Source organism: Marmota marmota, unplaced genomic scaffold, assembly GCF_001458135.2.
Source record: "Marmota marmota marmota unplaced genomic scaffold, marMar, whole genome shotgun sequence".
NCBI lineage: Eukaryota > Metazoa > Chordata > Mammalia > Rodentia > Sciuridae > Marmota > Marmota marmota.
The window spans coordinates 29,265,883-29,272,572 of record NW_026000249.1 but is presented as its reverse complement, the minus strand read 5'-3'; the positions used below and the strand labels follow the sequence as shown (position 1 = coordinate 29,272,572).

Sequence of the window (6,690 nt, the reverse complement as noted above, 5' to 3'; positions counted from 1 at the left end):
CTAAGCTAAATTTTCATCAGAAATAACTTGATCTGTTTGGGTTTCATAAATTTGCATGTGCAAGAGTAGATTCACATACCCAAGTTATTTCAAACATACCTAAAAGTTTTTCAGTAACTGAATTGTTTCCTTTCAAATTTAAATTTAATTAAAATGAAATAAAATCTAAGATTCAGTCCCTCAGTCAGACTAGCCACATTTCAAGGGCTCCATAGCCACATGTAAGTGGCATAGTTCTAGAGAGAAAAATATGTCCAAATTCTCCTTGATTTCTTTATTGTTAGGAGCACCCAGTGAGGGTAAATTAGTTGTTTCCCCAAATCCCCAAATGACTGTATGTGTGGGTGAATGATGTTTGTTGTGTCATAGTTATAGCTGATGTAAACGAACCAGCAAAATCATAATTGGAAAATATGAGATTAAAATGTTAATTATATTGGGATGATGAAGAATAGCCTCATTGAATCAATTTTGGTAAGTAGTTCTGATTCCTTAAGGTCTGGAAGGATGACAGTGTGATCTCTTTGGATGTTACAAAGTGGTCAGCATCACATTAATATAGTCAGTATTCTACTGACTTAGAATTGATAGAATATTTTCAGGCAACACCCCCCGGTAGAATTCAATTCTTCTGTTGTTTCACAGCTGCATAAAGCTGGAGAACAAGCTAATTTTGAGGCAGTAGGTATTCTATGGCTACCTTAACTACTGTGAACAGTGAAATCTCACTCAGACTTGGTCAGTGCCATTTATGAAATGCCATTCTGTGAAATAATGAATCCAAGATAGCCTTAGTGTTAAAGAATGTAATGATAGCAGTCCTCACCCTGTGTAAAGGTTGAAGGTTTCTCCGGTAAATTGTCTCAGTATATATTGATCTGGAAATTGAAATTCGTTTGAGATTTTTCTAGCAGGTACCTTGACAGCATACATTTTAACTTAGAATTTGTTCAATTATGGATTTAAAAAGAAATGCTTTGAAGATGTTCACTTGCACTAAAAACCTTTTTGTTGATTTCTATCCAAATTCCATAGAATTTTGATTTTTTTATATCAAATTAGTGTCACAAATTGCTTTTCACCACCAAGTCTTAATAGGTTTAAATTTTCACTGAGGCACTTTAAAATAGATTTCACTTTTCAAAACTAATTGGCCACCCACTCACTCCCCTACCTACTCATCCACCTACTCACTCAGCCACTCAGCCACTGTGTACTAGGCTTTACTTGATGGTGTAAAGGAAAGTTCCATTTTAAACCCTAGTGTGTATTTTCCTTGAGTCGAGAAGGACAACCTGAGTTAAGGATGTTTTAAAGTAGAAGATCATTATTTGCAATATATTTTCTTTCTAGTGGCTGTGGCCTTTATGCTTATGAAAGCTGTCTTTGAGGGAACCATATAATCTGATTCATTATAAAGATTGAGAGGATGCCATTTCCTTTTTAAAAAATAAAAATTCTTTCCCCTGTGTTTCTTATTTTTGGAAATCTTGCAGAAACACTTTTGAATGCCTGTTGTTTCCATAACATTTTCCATGTAGCATCTTTCAAGTTACTAAAACAAATCTCCAATAATAGTACCTTATCATAGTCCCCCAATTTTTTTTTCTTTGCACATGCAGCAAGTACTGGAAAAGAAAGGTATTATGCAAATCTGGCTTAGTGTCTAATTTTTATGTCATGATCATTTACTGTAGCTTTTGCAAATTTTATAGTTTTGTAGGTAAGTGCACAATCTGTAATATTACATGAAGGAAATTTTAAGATGATTCATCCAAAATAAAATATAGAAAAATGCATACTTTCTGGGACAGCAGCTTCTGTGAAAAAGAATAGCAAAAGGCACATTATTTACACCTTGTGTGGACTGAATATTTGCCCTGGTATTTAGGATATTTAGTAATTTGTAACTTCTGACTTTCCTGCTCTGGTAGGACATATACTAAAATTGGAATGATGCAGCATGACCCCTGCTCAAGGATGACATGCAAGTTTGTGAGGCATGCTGTATTTGCTTACACCTCAAGAGCACTTATCATATTTAATTACAGTTACTTATTTATGGGTCTCTCTACCTAGCAAACAGGAGCTTCTTGAGGGCAGGGAGCAGATCTCACACATCTTTCTCCATTACTTAACACACTGCCTGCAACCTAACAGTTGTTTGTTAGCTGTGGAATGAATTGAGTAGTTTTAATAAAATCTCATTAAAAGGCAAAACCATGTTTATCAACCTTGGAGCAATTATTGTCCCAAAAGGCTGCATTAGTTTATAGTTATTGTTCTTCACCTGGCCACATATTAGAATCACCAGAGGCTGTTAAAAAGATCATTGCCAGGGCCCTGTGTCGGAGCAGTGAAATCAGAATCTCTGGGAGTGGGTCATGTCAGTGGTATTTTTTTAAGCTGACCGATTCAAATGTTCAACAGTGACTGAGAGTCATTGGTTTAAAACTCAGGTGATGTATATGTAGTATTTAGGGACTGTTTTTTTTTCAGAGGATTACAGTTTTTACAAAGCATAATTAATGTTTTTAGGAAGGCATTGAAGTGAATGGTCTAAAACATGGATTTTTATCTTCTATGCACTCATGTTTCTGAGCCTTGTTTAAGAATTTAGTTTCAGCCTATACTTGTCTTTGATTTCTTGGGCCTTTTAAGGTTCACATTGATTTATGACACTCATCTAATGCTAACATGGTGATTGTCTGATATTTGGAACAATACATAACAAGGATAGCTTCAGTATCAGTTGATGATGGCTTCTCACTAAAATGGCTTAATTTAAGATTAACTTATCAATTTAGTATGGATTGTGTTTGCACACACACTCTATTAAAAGAGAATGGTTGCTTGTGTACTTTAAATTCCGTATTTGTGACTCCAGTAAGGCTATTTAGTAAAGGATTGAGTTAAATGTAGCCTCTATGTAAATACTGGATTAATAATATGTGAAGTATATAATTCAGCATAGAGGAAAATTCTGCTTTATAAATTGTACTAGTTTCTATGAATTTCACATGTATTGATTGGCTTAGTGATTTGGATTTCTAGCACTATCCAGGGAATGTTACATCATGTTGGAGAATCTTTTCTGGAAATTTTAACTAGACATTGTAGGTAAACTAGTTTCTAATGTTAGGAAAAGGTCAAGTTTGAGCCTGAAAGAAATGAGAACTTTCCAGAAAGGAGTAGTGCTCCATGAAAGAACTGCATGATCACAGTGACAGCCATGTAACAAGGTAAATGAAACACAATCACCAGCTAAATCTCTGGGAGCCCAGAAAGAATCCAAGCCATGGAGGTACAGCTGCACTTCTACAGAGGAAAAGCTTGTTAAACACAGGATATGGATTTATACAGATGGTAGGCCTCATTGGGAGTGGAGAAGCAATGTTAATTCCTGATGATGGAATTTGATTCCTGGGTCCTTTTGCAGGGAACTGAGCTATTCAGTTGCTTTTCTGCTTCTGCATCTCTTCATGTCCAGTTTTCACAGATTGCTTTAGGAGGTGTCCTTTGCAAGTTGTCCTCCTAAATATTTCCCTTAACTTCCACGACTGTGACCTGCTTTGTATACTTGACATATGCAGTTCACTGGCCTCCATTCTTTTTCTGGTATTTGCAGCAGTTTCACCTGATGAACAATATTTCTAATGTCCCTTAAGTTGTGTTCCTGGATCTTTCCTTTCAATTGAAAATTCTTCCATCTCTAGTTCTAGCTCTACTCAATAAATTTAAAAAGTGGGTACTTCTTTTTTTGAGGTCATGCTTAAATTATTGCATTTCAAAACTTTTGCACATTGTAAATGTTCTATGAACAGTATTTAAAGGAACTTTGACATAAGATTGTCTGAAAATACAAAAGTCTTATAACTTAAAGCCTATTTTTATTCTTCCAGTGTTAGGCATATTATATATATTGTCACATTTAATTATACCCATTTTACAGAGAACAAGGGGAGAAGAGGTGGTGAGTAATTTGCCCAAGATCACATGAAATTCCAGGTGATTCTAAAGTCTATTAATTTCATACCACATTCTGCCGCTATTTCAGGTTGTGAAAATACTACATTGGGTTTCTTTAAAATAAGACTCATCTTCATTTCCAAAGTTCATTTACTACAAATTTTGATTGTTTCACTTTCTACTTAGATTTCTGACCTCTTCAGTAGAAGTTCCATATACTCTTCACTCTTTCACCTATTTATTTATTTTTTGTCTTTCTCTTTAATGAAATAACAGCATTTGTCACCAAACTGACTGATAAATCTGTGTATCCTGTAGCAGAGGAAATAGGGAATCTTGGCCATCTGTCCAAAATATAATTGTTTTTGGAACTTTTTCTTACCCCTTTTATTCTTTAAATTTTTCCTTCTATTCTTCTGCCCCAACAGATAGACTATAATAATTATTCCTAGCTTGCCAAACCAGAAATAGTGGGGTTTCAGAGATAGGTGTTTGTTGCGGTTGGGGTCAAGTGATTTCCACAGGGTAGTTAATCCTATGTGTTGTGCTAGAAATACTGAAATTATTCTCTCTGACTCCAAAAACCATATACTCAACCACAGTTGCTGAGTCTGAGCATCTCAGCCATCCACTAGCACCGCATGTCTACGTAATCAAGGTACTGAGTTACTTCTGCAGAGTAGGTACCTGTCCTCAGCCACCAAGCTAATAGGATATGCTGCTCTCACATTTTGGCATTATTTTTTAGTTGCACTGATAATACGAATTCTGGAACCACCAAATAGGGGACTGGATTTATGCTACTAGGTTCAAGATGCTGTAGAACCCTGTCCTTTCTTTATATTCTGGAATCACTATGGTATTATGATTATAGAGCTTGAGTCAGTATAAGGAGAGTCTCTGACTTTCTAAACTGGAACGATTTCATTTCTAAAGCTATAGTAGCTTGAAGTTAATTTGTATTTTTCAATTTTGAGATTTAATAACATTTTATTACTCTATTACTGATTTTTATAAAGCAACTTATGAAAATAATGATACATAGAGTCAATTTTAAAATATAAGTGGTACAGAGGTAAATAGAGAATCTCTTTCCATTTTCCCACCATCTACATTCCTTTTTCCAGAAGTGACCATTATTCAATTTCTTATATATCTTTCTGGAAGTGCTTTGTTTAAAAAACAAAATGGGAGCTGGGCACTGTGGCACAAGCTTATAATCACAGCGATTTGGGAGGCTGAGGCAGGAGGATTGCAAGTTTGATGCCAGCCTCAGCAACTTAACGAGACTCTGTCTCAAAATAAGAAATAAAAATGTCTGGGGATGTAGCTCAGTGGTAGGGTGCCTCTGGGTTCATTCCCCAGTATCACTATATTGAAATATTTACTTTTCATTAAAAATGGTATAGATGGCCCTGGGGTTGTAGGTCAATGGTAGAGCACTCGCCTAGCATGTGCAAGGCACTGTGTTTGATCCTCAGCACCACATAAATAAATAAATTAGTAAATTAAAGGTATTGTGTCCAACTACAACTAAAAAATATTTAAAAAAATATTTAGCTGATGATCTTTTCGTTTTCATCATTATATCTTTCTCTAACTCTTTGCTACCAATATCCTATGATATGGATGGTTACTTTGGCTTTATATTAAGTATAAGCTGTTTCTAATTGGACATTGCTAGAAATGTCGGACTGGAATTTGAGTGAGAGGTATGGAATGTCAGTGAAGATTTGGGACTCGTGTGTGGAAGTGAACAATAAGTAAATGAGTTCTCAGGCAGGGGTCATCTGAACTGGGGGGGGTTGATTTCTATTCTGAGTATAACTCATAGAATCAGAAGAATCAAGATAGTGAGACAGCACAGAAGTTTCAAAATGGGGAAGCTCAATAATGTAAAATTCAACACACTGAGGACCAAGAAAAGGTGTGGCTATAACAGAGACAATTTAAAGTACATATCAAAATGAATATAGCATTTAATATTCAGTTCTTGATGTGTCCAAAAAATGAGGCTCTTGCTACATTTCTGTAGATGTTGGTAATTTTACACTACCTCTCTGTGAATCTATCTCAAAACCAACATATTCAGGGCCAAAAAAGAAGTAGATTTCTTTTTCTCTGTAATTGTATTTTATAGATTCTGATGGCTGACTTTTAGATAAAATCATTTGGTTTTCCTAAAATTAGGTCATTTTCATTCCCTTGCTTGTGCTGACTGTCAATTAAATGGGAGCCTTTCATGAAGCGACAAAGTACATTTTTGATATTTTAAATATACTTTTAAGTTGTTGGTATTTGTCAAACCATTGTTATTTTCTTAAATCCTTCCACTATAAGGAACTTAATTTTTTCTTGCCTGAAGAGTTTTTGTCCAGCTTGGATGAGAGTAGTACTCTCTTTTCCTTCATCATTCCTCTTTCCACTACCCGCTAACTAAATTTGTTCTTTGGCTTTTTTTAGTTGTACACATTCATTCACATTAGGAAATGATTGCTTTATGGCATTTCAGCCATTTTTTTGTATCTAAGTGCACATTATTTTACTTCAACTTTTTGTGTTCTGTTACTGGGCTGTCGTGCACTCCCCCGCTTCCCTTCCCCACTTTTAAAGCACCTTTTTTTTTTTGCTTTCTAACATTGTGGTAAGTATTCAAATTATGTAGAGGTAAGAAAGATGATTTATTCTCTCTCTTTCACCCCCTCTCTTTGTTGTAGTTTA

The 6,690-nt window shown here is 35.1% G+C and overlaps 1 pseudogene; it reads left to right on the top strand.

Moving 5' to 3' along the window:
* Positions 1-1,919: 1,919 nt before the first annotated feature.
* Positions 1,920-2,015, top strand: LOC125614173 (annotated as a pseudogene).
* The last annotated feature ends 4,675 nt before the right edge of the window (positions 2,016-6,690 follow it).